The sequence below is a fragment of the Schistocerca serialis genome, chromosome 8 (assembly GCF_023864345.2).
Source record: "Schistocerca serialis cubense isolate TAMUIC-IGC-003099 chromosome 8, iqSchSeri2.2, whole genome shotgun sequence".
NCBI lineage: Eukaryota > Metazoa > Arthropoda > Insecta > Orthoptera > Acrididae > Schistocerca > Schistocerca serialis.
Window position 1 is genome coordinate 570,561,749 of NC_064645.1, and position 15,967 is coordinate 570,577,715.

General features: G+C 42.0%; 1 long non-coding RNA gene across 1 annotated transcript in view; it reads right to left on the reverse strand.

Annotated features, from left to right (window-relative positions):
* Nucleotides 1-4,505: 4,505 nt before the first annotated feature.
* The window catches only part of LOC126416603 (uncharacterized), a 56,867-nt gene continuing 45,405 nt past the window's right edge, over nt 4,506-15,967 (reverse strand). The window contains exon 3 of the long non-coding RNA XR_007575482.1: nt 4,506-4,526. This is a non-coding gene — a long non-coding RNA (uncharacterized LOC126416603). The remainder of the gene's footprint in view (nt 4,527-15,967) is intronic.

A 15,967-nucleotide genomic window follows, 5' to 3' on the forward strand; every position in this document is an offset into this window, starting at 1 on the left:
TATTTTTGCTCTAATTTTTCTGAACTTGTTAACACCTTTCCTTATGCAATTAAACCCTTAACGAAACAACTGAATAAATTAACATAATTTCAAATATGGGAACTTTACTGGTAAACAGGTACTTCACCATGGAGGCATATAGTGTGCTAATCAACTAATACTTGAGAACTTTTATAATTTTCCAGCTAACTATCTTTTAGTTAAACCAAATCATTACAAGAACCAATAGGTCATTTTCATTACTAAATTTTCACCCTGCAATTGCAAGTTTATAAATAACTCTTCCAACTGAAAAATATTGAGTTTGAGTCCAGCATTCATGCAGGTAAGACCTATGCATAACAAGTCCCAGTAGAGCTAATACACTACTAATATCGTTAACATAATGAAGTAACTCTTGTTATTTCTGATTAACTTTGAGTCATGATTAAAATTCTTCTGCTTGTTGTAGCCAATCGTAGTGTAAGATACTTTGATTATGAACTTAAAAGCAATGTTTCACCTGTATTACAACTGCCTTCCTCAAGGCAAGACTGTCTTACCCTGCAGAAGGCCATTGTAATATGATCAAAATGTTGGTTTTAAGTTTATAATCAAAGTATTTTATACTACGACATGGTACAACACCCAGAATAATTTTAATCATAGCACCAGCCATGAAAGCCTAAGTAGTTATGTTCTTGGAAACAGCCTGTGGGTAACATTCATTCCAGTCCCATCTTTGTGTCAACATCATGGACATCTGCATATCTGTATATTATATCAGGAAATCAGGTATGTTGACTGACGGTGTGAATTAAAACCAATGTTGTGATGTTACTCTGTCAGAACTTGATTGTGAAAGTGCACTATGGAAAATTTACCACTATCATACTGATTAGTAGAATGTTGACAGTGCCTGCCATTCGAACAATCCTATATGTGAAATCTGAAACTGCTCATCATGTTGTCATTAATGACAATAAATGTAAAAGTAAGTCAAATTAATTAACTGCTGTGTCATGTAAATTATTGGAGCATGAGCCATGGTAAAAATTGCTGTTTTGAAGAGTGCGCCACAGCACATAGTGTGAAGCAGTTGCCCTCCGTTTCTGGTGGTGGCGCTGCTGTGGCAATCACAGCTTTGGTGTCTCCCTCTGGTGGGAAAGGGAAAAAGGTTGCCTGTTCACGTGCATTTAAGGGGGCTATGAGCTCACCAATCAGTCAGTATGGTCAGTCTGGGTCAGTCTCTCATCCCCAGCTTGCTTGTCTGTCTCTCTTCTGCATTTGTGAGGAGAAATTAGTGTCTGTCTCTTGTACGAAGTGTCGTTCAGAGTGCTAGCATGTCTGTTGTTCAGATCCGCCAGTAGCAGAACTCAGCAAGTGGTTGCCTGATCTGGGCTTAGTTCCTGCATCTGAGTCTGCGCGTTAGGCTGCCAGTCTGCTCGAGTTGCTCAGGCAATGGTCAATGGCGGCTGGATCGATCGGTTGGTCGGTCACGCACTGAGGCACAAGATGACTTGTCTGCCTTGAGTGATGGCACATGTGAGGTTGCCACGTGAGTCCAGTGGGCCGTACCGTATAGCAAGGGGTACTGGCTTCGCGGTCAGCACGAGAGCAACAGGAGTCAACCCACGACATCCGTCTGGCCAGTGCAAGCTGCGACGCCGTCCTGCTGCAGGGATATTGTTTTGCCAGTGGGCATGTTTCCTCTGCATGGTTGGGTCTGAGCCAGTATTTCTGCCGTCGTGTGTCTGTAAGTGAGTGGGAGACTTATCAGCAGTGCAGTCACGATGGAGCAGCAGTCACGCATGGAGCAGCAGGCAGTCAGTCAGTTGGTGCGGACCTGGAAGGATGGGAGATCAGTGTACCTTCCTGCATCCGTTGAAGTGGCTGCCAATGGATGGTTTGTGTGAGCAATTTGGGGGTGCTGTGCCAGCTCTTCTTGAGAAATTGCAGTTTATCAAAAGTTAAGTGATTGGTGATATGTTGTGTGATTTACTCTTATTAAATTCCACTTGTCTTCTAGGTCAGTCTCTCGTTCCTAGCTTGCTCATCTGTCTCTCGTCCGCATTTGTTAGGCAGTTAGTGTCTGTCTGTTGTTCGGAGCTGCCTCTGTCATGTTTGACAGACTTGGTGTGTCAACAAATTTATTGCTTGAAGTGTAACGGCATAATTCCTGAAACATGTTTTGATCTTGCCTATCATCTTGAGAGGCAGTATCTGTGTACTGTAGAGCATCTGAACTTGTTTGGCCAATCCTGTAGAATTTTATATAAGATTGCATTTCATGGGCTTTTATTTAAATGATCATTTTAGTATATAAAGTTGCCACCCTTTCACCATAAGACTTTTCTTAGAAGTGAAAATCAAGTTGCACCTTCGGCGGCAAGTTAATCTTTTAATTTTAGTGTTTTGTACCATTTCCATCCCTCCTACAGGGTGCATAGTTTGAGTGCTTGTGTGAATTGTTAAAACCTTTACTTTAAGGTAATCTGGTGTGTTGCAGATTTGCACCAGTGTAGTCTTTCAGAGGCTGTTGCGAGCGGTCATAACTTTGGCCATGTCAAAAGGGAGCGGCAAGGTTCTCAGCCCGAAAGCTCATACAGTTAAAACATTTTTTTTTTTTTTTTTTTAATTAAAGTGAATAAAATTCCCATTTGTTAAAAGCAAATTGCTTATGATTTCATCAATTACTCCCTGACAACTACTTCCATGTTTACATAGTGTGATTAAATGTGTTAATGTCCTTGATGAATTGCTAGTAATTAGAATAAATTCTTAAGATTATTTTTTGAAAATAAATCCACAATTTAGAGCATTTACCATAAGATCAGTTTACAGCAATTTGATAAACTTCCACTGATGAGACACCAAACACAAACAAGTAATCACAGATAATTTGGTTTCAAATGGTAAATTGAGGGTATATAATACTAAGTTCCTGACAAATAGAAAATATGCATGCGTGTCTAATCAATTTTTAATTTTTTTATGGACCTGTATTGCCCAATGACTCTTATATTTGGTGAGAAGTGGTCTACCCCTTATACATATTCTGTACTGCCAAATAACACTACTAAGCAAAGTGGTGCAGAAGTTAGGATACTGGATTTCATTTAGGAGGTGCAAAGTTCAAATCCCCTTTCAGCCATCCTGATTTAGGAATTCTGTGGTCTTTCTAAATCATTTAAGAGAAATTATCTGTCTGAAGCAGTTTGAGGTGGAATGATCATATAAATCCAGCGATGTGGAAGGCAGATAGCCAAATTAACATTGCTGGAACAATTGCTAAGAATAACATGCAGGGTTTCATGGCTGGCATCTTCATTAATTAAAACTGCCAGGCTAAGAGGCCATGGTGAAACAGTAGACATTCTTTCTCCCAACATTTCATTGCCAACTGCAGACAACATCTTTGAATGTGAGCCAATGACTGGGTGCTAGACCATGGAAGTCCCGTTTATATAGAGTGCATAAAGGGCACCAGCAGTTGTCATATGCTGTTTACAGTGAAACTATCTCTGACTAATGTCATTACTCTCGATCAAAGGCAATCGATTACCTTTGATTGGGAGTAATGATATTAATCAGAGATAGTTTCACTGTTGGTAGTACATGATGAATGGTGGTGCTCTCTAAGCACTCTATACAAATGGGATCTCCACGGCCAAGGAGGCAGTCATTGGCTCCCCTTGGATGATGTTGCCTCCAGTTGGCAATGAAACATTAGGAGGAAGAATTTCTACTGTTTGATCATGGCCTCTCAGCCTGGAAGTTTTAATTAATGAACCTCTAAGGTAATGTAATTTATGCACAAAACAGATTGCTCATGAAACCCAACATGTAAAAATTTGCTCATTGGTCTGATGGCTCATTACCTAGGTGGATTAATGGAAGAAACAAAAGAAGTTCAAAGAAAGGTTGCATCATTCATCACGCATTTGTTGAGTCAGCATAACAGTGGCACAGAGATGTTCAACAGAGTGAGTGACGCTGTAAGAATGATATGTCTTATGAACCAGCCACACTCACAAATTGCTGACAGTCCATATTCCAGAATCAGGCAAGAGACTTATTATTATCTTCTATATACACCCAAAATGATATCCATGATGCTAAAGTCAAAGAAATCCAGTTACATAGAGATAGGTACAACAGCCTTTTTTCCATGTGTCATTCATTAGTAAAATAGGAATTTTGGTAGAGGGAACAGAGATGATGTAGGTATACTGTTTATTCTCCTCCACACACCATCCGTGACACAGGGATTGAAGATGGAGATCAATTGCATGGTAATTTCTTTGAAAAGAATATAGTTGATTGCTTTCTCCATCTTTGTTCAGTATGAGCTTGTGAAAGCTCTCTAATGACTTTATCCTCCACAAGCTGTTTAATCTTCCCTCCTTCCTTGAACAAAACTGATGGTAAATTACTTACCTGTATATATCAGCAGCAACAGTCCATCATGAAGTCGTAGTCTCGGCACAGTTGTGTTTTGTCAAGTGGACAAGTCAGGCTGCCAGGACATGAGAATGGAACTCGATCTGAAAAAAATTATGTTATTTACATACCCAGTGAAATTCATTATAAAATTTTGTTATATATTTGTATCCAGTCAAAATGTAACCAGAACAGTGCACAGACTTTTCTCGAAGAAGAAAATATTTGCCGGTAGTGAGAGACTCACGGTGTCCACAGTTTATAAAGAACATGTTTGCGGATAGAGGAAAAATCTGCTCAGCTAGCGGCAGCAGGAAAAAAACACTTAAAATACATAGATAAACACAAGCTTTCACAGCAATGGCTCCTTCACCTGGCAGAAGGATAGAAGGGAATGGAAGAGATAGGAAGAAAAATGATTGAGAAGTTTAGGAAATATGAAGAGTTATAGAAGAGTTACTTAGGATTCCAGGTCAGGGGAGACTTAATGGATGGGTGCGGACATAGGATTGATTCTTGGTACCTGCACTGGACTGAACTGGAAAACCTGAGAAGTTAAATATGGAAGACAGCATAACAAGCAAGAAGTAAATTACTGAACAAAAGATTGTGAAAGTATCAACAAGAGTGGAAAGCTAAGTGTGTTATGCATGGTAGAGCCCACCTACAGAGTTCTGAGAAATTGGTGCCAAGAGGGAGAATCCAGATGGTACATGTGGTGAAACAGCAGCCAAGGTCACAGCTGTCATATTGTAGAGCATTATCAGGGGTATGGCCATGGGAACCAGGATGCCTCCTTTCTTTGCCAATGTTTTTGTGTGTCACACGGATGGGGATTCCTGGGAAACATAAGCCTTCAGCCCACAGATACACTTTGCCATATGGACTCATAGTAAGGCTAACCTACTGAAATTTTTGGAGCCTCTAAATACATTCTTTCAATTAAATTTCACATATTCCTATTCCAATCTCATGCCACTTTTCTTGATGTTGACCTCATCCTCACTGTGGGCCATCTATACACTTCTGTTCATATCAAACCTGCAAAAAAAAATTGTAATTACATTTTGACAGTTGCCATCCTTTCATGTCAAACATTCCCTACCATTCAGCCCTGGCATTCAAGGCAAACATACTCTGGTGTCCAAAATTAAGACAATTAAGACAAAAACTGCTGTTTCCCCAACCTCTGTTTAATTCATAATATACTCATACAAACTGCCAATGGATGTCTGTATGATTATGTTCTGCACAGAAGATCGCATTTTGATCAACAGAAAACCATGCCAACAGTGACGTCATGGCATCTATCAAACGGAGTAGTGCTTGCCGGGTAGTCCCACATTCACAGTATCTGTGTACACAGTCACAGATGGTACACCATGGCACAGGGGAGAGACCTACCACACTCTCTGCAATGGGAGGCCATAGGAAGAATGGATGCCCTTCAGTTGCAAACTCATATGGCCTGATGGCTTAATGTGAATTGTTCTGTTGTTTCCCAGAAGTGGCGACAGTTTATAGAGACCAAAACTGTACCACAGAGACCAGAGAAGGGCCGGCCACCTGTGATATCAGAAAGAGAGAACTGTTATTTGGCTGTAAAGGCATAACCATACCACCTTAGTACTGCGTAGCAACTGGCATTGGACCTCGCAGCTTCCACTGGACATGTTTTATCGAGGCAAACAGTGTAGAGAAGGCTTTGACAGAGTTGCCTTTATTGTCAGAGACATGTTGTATGTGTGCCTCTGATGCATCTTCACAGAGGGAATGCTTAGAGCAGATTCGTCAACATGTCACCTGGATGATCAAAGAGTGGGCCAATATTATTTTCACAGATGAGTCTCAATTTGGTCTAGAGAGTGATTCTTGATGGATTTGCATCTTAAGGGAATGTGGAACACAATTTTGAGACCCAAACATTGTGGAAAGAGACTTATATGGAGGAGGAATGGTGTGGGCAAGGATTATGTTGACCACTCTAATAACCTCTTCATGAAATTTTAGGGTGAATCAGAAAGGTTTAACTGCTGTCAGGCATCATGACAGGGTCTTGGGACCTAATGTACATTTGTTGCAAGATGCTGCGTGCCCAAGCTTCATACTGATAGACGATAATGTTTGACCTCATAGAGCATGAGTGGTTGATGTTTTCTTGGAAACAGAAGACACTACATGCATGACATGGACTGCTCACTCTCCCAATATGAATCCCATACTGCATGGCTGGAATGCAATAGGGAGACAGGTTTCATCATGTCAGCATCCACCAACCACTCTCCAAGACTTGCGAGCAGCTCCACAGGAAGAATGGGCATTATTGCCTCAACATGACATTGATTACATTATTCACAGCATGCTCCATTGTTGTCAGGCATATATTGCTGCCACATGTGGTCCCAACCCACAGTGAGTGCATTAACCAGTTGTCAGAGTGTGTGTGCAAATCTGTTTGGAAAAAATGAAGAACATTTTCATCTACTCTTATGCATGTTGCAGTTGTTTATGTTATGTATTTTTTTACATTGTTTCTACTTTGCTATCACCTGTTTATACTGTTTTGTGGCAAAATAAATGCAACCTTGCAAAATTTCCATTTGTTGCTTTAATTTTGGACACCAGTGTATTTGTTCAGCTGCAGACACTTTACACCATTACACCACCACTTTCACCTTAGCCGTCACTGTACATAATTATCCCACCAGTCTAGTTCAAGAGCAGATTTCCTGGGCCATCACATGCAATCCTGGTACTGGTCATCCATCCACAAAATAACTTAGGAGTACACCTTATTGTCACTCAGTACTATCCTGGTATTGAATGTATGTGTGTATTAATCAGCTACTTTGAAAGGGCTATGACTTCCTCAAACTGTGCTCTGAAATGAGGTCCATTCTGTCCAATATTTTACCCACCCTGTCTAGAATGACTTTTCGTCGTCCCCTCCCTTTCTGAGTCGTCGCATTTTCATGGTCAGACCTTATGCTCCTTATGCACCTATTTTCCTACACTATGGTTCCTACCACTGTGATTGGCCCACTGAAGACTTGCCCAATACACCATTCTAACACCACCTGCACAAGCCTTGTAACTAGTGAAACACATACTATAAAAATAGAAACACTGTTTGGCCTTCTGCTTTTGTGCGAGTTATCATTTCACATGAATGAGTGTAAACAGAGGGTGAATACTGACAACAAACACTCTACAACATGACAGGAATGTCCTTGGTGCCCGTTTTACCACATGTGCAATCTGGATTCTCCCCTGATGTCAATGTCTCAGAACTCCACAGGTGACAGCTGACTTTATAACACATGCTTGGTACTCACTGTCAGCCTGTCCTAAATTTACTTTAATTTATGTGGCTTTAGCATTTCTTTTCAGTAACTATTCTTTCTCTCTGCTCCCCTTTAATTTTCTATATTTTTTATTTTCTGACCTGTTTATACACCCTCCCCACTCACCCTGCTCTAGTCTACCAAGTATAATGTTCTTCTCTTAGTGACTCTTTCACTATGTTTTTTCAGTAATGTCTGTCTTGCTTATTACTTTATCTTCCACCTTTAAGTTCTCAGATTTCCCATTCTTGGTGCAGATACCAACAATCAGTCTTTGTCTCTCATCCCATCCAATAAGTCTCTCCTGACCTGGGGTTCTTAGTAACCTTTCCCATTTCCTAAAACTCAACAGCATTTTTCCTTCATCTCTCTCACTTGCCTCTCAACACTTCTGCCAAATGAAGGAGCCACTGGCTCCAAAAGCTTGTACATATCCACAACTGCCACTTGATGAGTGCATTTTTATCTATCCATTTTTTATCTATCCATATTATATTGACCAAACTGTACATGTTTCTGGCAGCTGAAATGCATCATTATTCTGATTTCAGAAGGGTCCTGTGAGCTTTCTCAGTTTAAATTACACCTACAAGTGCATCAAGTGTTTGTCAGACTTACACAGAGGTGACAGAAGTCATGGGATAGTTATATGCATGTATAAAGATGGCATTAATATTATGTACTTGAGGTATAAAAGGGCAATGCTATGGTAGAGCTGTCATTTGTATTCAAGTAAACGAAATGATCATATGGCATTTATTGGCCAGGATATCCCCTTCGGAATTTGGCTGCCATATTGCAAGTACACTCCTGAAAATGGAAAAAAGAACACATTGACACCGGTGTGTCAGACCCACCATACTTGCTCCGGACACTGCGAGAGGGCTGTACAAGCAATGATCACACGCACGGCACAGCGGACACACCAGGAACCGCGGTGTTGGCCGTCGAATGGCGCTAGCTGCGCAGCATTTGTGCACCGCCGCCGTCAGTGTCAGCCAGTTTGCCGTGGCATACGGAGCTCCATCGCAGTCTTTAACACTGGTAGCATGCCGCGACAGCGTGGACGTGAACCGTATGTGCAGTTGACGGACTTTGAGCGAGGGCGTATAGTGGGCATGCAGGAGGCCGGGTGGACATACCCCCGAATTGCTCAACACGTGGGGCGTGAGGTCTCCACAGTACATCGATGTTGTCGCCAGTGGTCGGCGGAAGGTGCACGTGCCCGTCAACCTGGGACCGGACCGCAGCGATGCACGGATGCACGCCAAGACCGTAGGATCCTACGCAGTGCCGTAGGGGACCGCACTGCCACTTCCCAGCAAATTAGGGACACTGTTGCTCCTGGGGTATCAGCGAGGACCATTCGCAACCGTCTCCATGAAGCTGGGCTACGGTCCCGCACACTGTTAGGCCGTCTTCCGCTCACGCCCCAACATCGTGCAGCCCGCCTCCAGTTGTGTCGCGACAGGCGTGAATGGAGGGACGAGTGGAGACGTGTCATCTTCAGCGATGAGAGTCGCTTCTGCCTTGGTGCCAATGATGGTCGTATGCGTGTTTGGTGCCGTGCAGGTGAGCGCCACAATCAGCACTGCATACGACCGAGGCACACAGGGCCAACACCCGGCATCATGGTGTGGGGAGCGATCTCCTACACTGGCCGTACACCACTGGTGATCGTTGAGGGGACACTGAATAGTGCACGGTACATCCAAACCGTCATCGAACCCATCGTTCTACCATTCCTAGACCGGCAAGGGAACTTGCTGTTCCAACAGGACAACGCACGTCCGCATGTATCCCGTGCCACCCAACGTGCTCTAGAAGGTGTAAGTCAACTACCCTGGCCAGCAAGATCTCCGGATCTGTCCCCCATTGAGCATGTTTGGGACTGGATGAAGCGTCGTCTCATGTGGTCTACACGTCCAGCACGAACGCTGGTCCAACTGAGGCGCCAGGTGGAAATGGCATGGCAAGCCGTTCCACAGGACTACATCCAGCATCTCTACGATCGTCTCCATGGGAGAATAGCAGCCTGGATTGCTGCGAAAGGTGGATATACACTGTACTAGTGCCGACATTGTGCATGCTCTGTTGCCTGTATCTCTGTGCCTGTGGTTCTGTCAGTGTGATGTATCTGACCCCAGGAATGTGTCAATAAAGTTTCCCCTTCCTGGGACAATGAATTCATGGTGTTCTTATTTCAATTTCCAGGAGTGTATTTTCAGTTGTGTGTCAGTGACAATGAAAATGATGATGAAGGTCATACAACACCCAGCCCCTGCCGGGAATCAAATCTGGGCCCCCTCACGTGGTAGGTGATAATGCTACTGCTGCGCTACGAAGGTGGACTGTACTCAGGCGATTCATGTGAAATGGCTTTTTAATGGGTTTATGGCCACACAATGTGAATTAACAGTTTTTGAATGCAGAATGTTAGTTGGAGTTAGATGCATGGAACATTCCATTTCAAAAATTGTTAGAGAATTTAATATTCTGTGAGTGTGCCAAGAATACTAAATTTCAGGCATTACCTCTCATCACAGACAACACTATGACATATAGCCTTCACTTAACAACTGAAGCATGGTGTCTGCGCAATTTCTGGAAATTAAACATTAAACAATGTGTAGTTTCAGTGCCTTTTATTGTGATGATATATAAGGGCCCAATTTTTGGTGCTGAGACAGCCAGATTTTCAGATGATGAACTTGTATTGGTTAGATCAACAACTTACCTGTGAAATAAGTGTGACACAAATAGGCCATATGTTAAAACAAGGACAGTGCCTGTTCAGTACATACTGTATTACATGGCAAGAACTGTGAACTGTGTGGTTCAGTTTTTACTGCTCACAGATATTTAACAGTAAACTATTATAGCAGTATACTGATGTATCCCCCAAAACTATTAATGAGGCTTATCGAAAGTTAAAAAATAGTGCACTGGCCATATTAACTGTGTATACTGAGGGGTGGGGGGGGTGGGGGGGAAGGTGGGGGGGGGGGATGGGGTGGACAGTGAAAGTAAAGAACTGTGGAGCGCAACTGTGCATCCGTCTGCTACATTATTTGCAGTAGTCAGTGTTGAAGTTCCACCTCCAATTTTTCAGTCAGTATCACAATGCAGTATGTCGACACTGAGGACCATCTACAAAGAAATAAAGCAGGGAAACGTCACAATGTCAGTGCTAATACTAGCAGCTCTGTGCGAAATAACCACAGAAATCAATGTGGGATCTACAATTAACATAGGCATTAGGACAGTGTGGCAAAATTTGGTGTTAGAGCCTATGGCAACAGACAACTGATGCCAGTGCCTTTGCTAACAACTTGAAATTGTCTGCAGTACCTCTACTGGGCTTTTGACAATATTGGTTGGACCCTGGACAACTGGAAAACCATGCTGTGGTAAGATGAGTCCCAATTTCAGTTGGTAGGGGCTGGTGGTAGGGTATGAGTGTGGCGCAGACCACACGAAACCATGCACCCAAGTTACCAAGAAGGCAAGCTGGAAGTGGCTCCATAATGGTGTGGGCTGTGTTTACATGGAATGAACTGGGTCCTATGGTCCAACTGAACTGATCATTGACTTTATATGGTTATGTTCAACTACTTGGAGATCATTTGCAGCTATTCATGGACTTGAAGTACCCAAACAATGATGGGATCATCACCAGCCCACAATTGTTCATGATTGGTTGAAGAACATTCTGGACAATTCAGGCAAATAGTTTGGCCACCCAGATTGCCTGATATGAATCCCACTGAACATTGATGGGGCATAATTGAGGGGTCAGTTCATGCACCAAATCCTGCACCGGAAACACTTTTGGACAACTGCAGAGGCAGCATGGCTCAGTATTTCTGCAGGAGACTTCCAACAATTTGCTGAGTCTATGCTACATTGAGGAGCTGCACTACACTGGGTGAAATGACATCCAATATGATATTAGGAGGTATCTCGGGACTTTCGTCATCTCAGTGTAATGTTATTTTCTTCATTTTTGGTTTCTTGATTAAATTGCATGTATTGCTTGTATGTCTAACCATGTTTGTAGACAAATTCTTTATACCATTAAGGCGACAGAAGACATGTGATGGAATAGCTGCTTAATTAGACCATATTTGCATATATAAGTAAGAATTTTCTTTTGTGTTGTGAGTCAATTTTGAACAACATTTCATCTTTGTAACTGTGATTCTGTTGTTAACTCTTTGTGTTTGATGTAATTTTGTCATATTTAACTTGCTGCACACTGCACAAGACCATCTATAAGCTTAAGGTCTACGAGTAGAAAAGACTTTTTCTTAAGTTAGCTCTTTCAATAGCAGGTAAGTAGAAAATGTGTACCAGATGTGGGAAGAAAATAACTCATTGCTATAATAGTTTACAGTAAGGAATTATTAACATCTTTAGCTACTCCAAGCAGAAGATGTGTATTGTTGCTCCTCCAAAATTTTTGAAATTTGGACTGAGATAAAGTAGTGATCATCCTTGGCACACCAGTGACGAAGTTGTTACAGAATCAGCTACATAAAAAATTCCATGAAATCCACACATTTATTTACATATAAATGCTGACTTCTGAAATTGCCTTTGAGTGAGACAGTTCATAACAGATTAATTTGCTGATTGAAAATTCTATATTCTAATATTTTACTGTTCATGTCACTTCTACATAAGCTTTAATTGATTGTGTTAGTACTTGGGTGTATCATGAAGCATTGTGAAATTTCAAACATTCGCATGTGTTACAATACACTTTTTGTGTAGATGTGGGCAGAGATATTCCATATGAAATGAAGGAGTAAATACCAAATATCTATGCTTTATCAACAGATGAAGACACATACAAAACACATGCATGCATACAAACACAAGTCTAGAGCCAAATGAGTCATGGACTTATGCTACACCTGTCCAAAGAATTTTCTCACTAGAAACCTTGATCACTGCTAGGTCATCACAGAGCCGCACCCCCCACACTCCCATTCCCTCCCCACCCCACCTCCCAGTCCACCTCCTGTCCTTGGGGGAGTGTGGAGCATGGGGATTGAGGGGGGGGGGGGGGGGGGGGGATGCTCCTGCTAACTTCACACAGGTGTATGCAAACACCAATGCCCTGGCTGGTTGCAAGTGCGGCGAGGCATAGGTGGACCATTTCTTGCTGCAATGGAATGGTGGAGCTGGTATGACCAGTAGCAGACAAAAGAAGTGGCACTCAAGGGGGGTGGGGGGGGGGGGGTGGGGGGAGGCAATGGGGAAAATGCAGTAAATGTGTCTTGTTTTGATGACCGAAGTTGGGGTTGGGGGCACCTTTTAGCAGCTGTGACTGAGAAACCCATCTGCAGAAAATGTGGAAGTGATGGAATATGGATCAACTTCCAATAAGAGATGATACTGTCAGGAGAATGCTTCTGGTGGTGTCTCATTGTAGATGCATTGCTCATCTTGTTGTTCTTCCACAACAAGAGTGTCACTGATAAGTTTTAATGAGATCTTCTCATTACTCTGTCATCTAGGTAAACATACAAAATATCATCTGTGAGATTACTGATACTCTGAGGTGTATTGATGGCATCATGCAGGGTCAATGCCATTTAAGTACAGAATGTTGACCATAACAGTGGTCAATTTACCATGCAGCAAAATGTCATAGGTACTGTTACCTCTTCTAATTACTTCATGATGTCTTGAATATGGTGGGTGTTATGCAGGTCAGATAGTATCATCATGAAGCATTATGTGGTTACTGTCCTGTAGATTTTTGTGGATGAACATGTCCTGGGGTCTATGCACGTGTGGTATCTTTAGATGTGCAATATCTTGTTTGACTCTACAGACAGTCTGCAACAGTTCTTTGTCTGTAGCCAGTTGTGAAGGTTCTGCAAAACCTACCAGAAGAGAGAGGGTTTCTCCATAAAACAGTTCCATGAGAGATGCACATGCACACCTAGGGGTGGCTGTCCATTCCCCTAAATGGCACAAGAGAGCAGTTTTTACAGTGAGGTGCCAGCATTCTATGAGATCATTACTTTGTGAATGGTAAGCTATTGTTCAAAAGTGTTTGACACCACACACATGACAGAATTCGGTAAAAACTGCTGACTTGAATTCTTGTCTAGGTCTGTTGTTATTGTGGCAGGGCAACCAAAACAAAAAAAAATCCATTATCTGAAAAATAGTTTTGCAGTTGTTTCATCAGTATCATCTGGAATTGGTTTAGCCTCAACCCAGTAAATTACTCTGTCAATCAGTGAAAGAATAGACTAAGCCCATTTGAATTGGAAAGGGGCTCAATGAGGTCTAAACGTATGTGCTGAAAATGGCCCTTAGAAGTAGCATAATGGCCAAGTCATAACTGCGTATGCCATCCTATTTTGGAATGCTGGCAGGCAGCACATGCTTGCATCAAAGATTTACAGTCTTTATTGAAATTTGGCCAGAAAAAGTGGTCAGTAACAAGCTTTGTTGTTGGACAGATCCAGGGTATTTAAGTCTGTGCAGTTTCTTGAAAATGGCTCACCTCATGGTGCATTGTACAAGTGGATGAATGTAGTTTTGGGAGACATCACATAGAACTTGTTTTGAACAACAGGGGATGTAACGGCTTTTGATGCACAATCCCGTTGTGTTGTCAAGCAGAAGTTCCCGTAACTGTGGGTCCTCTAATTACACTGTAGCAAGTTTATCAAAATCATTATCTATTGAAAGAGCATTTATGCATGAAAGGAAATCAGCTACAATATTGTCCATGCCATGCTGATGTTAGACATCTGATATGAATTGTGCAATGAACTCCAAGTAGCAGAGGTGCTGAGGACAACCTTTTGCAGGATTTCAAATAGAATCCACAAGTGGATGATGATCTGTATAAACTGCCAAAGGTCTGCTCTCAGTGTCATTTTTAAAAGTGAAATATTACTTTTTACATTGACAACAGTTCTCTGTCATAGACTGACCACTTACACGGTGAGTACATTAGCTTTATGGAAAAGAAATGCAGTGGTTGCTTCATGCTTCCTATTGACTGTCGGAGGACAGCACCAATCACAAAAACTCTCACGTTCATGGTGACAGCAAGTTGGTCAGCAGGTAGTATGGGAGCCAGGATTATAGTCTAGGAAAGGTAGTCTTTGCTTTTGTGAAATGTTTGTTGCATCTGTGGAGTCCTGTCAACAGTCCCTTTGCTTGAGGTGTACTTGCCTTCTAATACACCTGTAAGAGGTGTCTGTGTGGTGGCTGCATTAGGCAGATTTCTACAATAAAAATTTATCATGCCAAGAAATCATTGTAAGCCATGAAAGGCCTGTGACCATCACAAATAACAAACGAATTTGGCATGTTGAGATGTAGGCCATGTGTCACTGCGGGAAACAAAGGAAGGTAACTTGACACTGTCTCAATTGACATTTATCACTGTTGACGATGACACCAAGTTTGTGTAGAGTGTCAAAAACTATTCTGAAATGCTCTTCATGTTCCTCATGGAAAGTAGAGAAAACCAACATGTCATCCAAATAAGCAGAAAGGGAATGTAAAAAGAGCACTTTTTATAAATCTTTGTCATGTTTGTGCTGTGCTTTTAAGTTCATGTGGCATATGAAGAAATTCATATAGTCTGAAAGGGTTGATGACAACTGTCTCTGGAATGTCCTCAGGGTTCATAGTAAACTATAAATATGCTTTCTTATAAACCAACACTCTGAAAACTAAGGCATCTGCCAAATACTGTGCAAAGTCCAGAATATTTGGGATTGGGTAACTGTCTGTTACTGTGGAGGAGCTGAGAGCATGATAGTCACCAAATAGTCTAAAAGTGCTGATCTTCACAAGTAGGAGCCAAATGTGTGAAGGGACCGATGACCGTAGCAGTCTGGTCCCTTTAATCCCCACAACCAACCAAATGTGTGAGGCCCAAAGACTACTGAACTGTCCAAGAATCTTGGCTTGCAATAACTCTTCTACAGGGTGTTACAAAAAGGTATGGCCAAACTTTCAGGAAACATTCCTCACACAAAAAGAAAGAAAATATTTTATGTGCACATGTGTCCGGAAACGCTTACTTTCCATGTTAGAGCTCATTTTATTACTTCTCTTCAAATCACATTAATCATGGAATGGAAACACACAGCAACAGAACGTACAGTGTGACTTCAAACACAGGAAATGTTCAAAATGTCCTCCGTTAGCGAGGA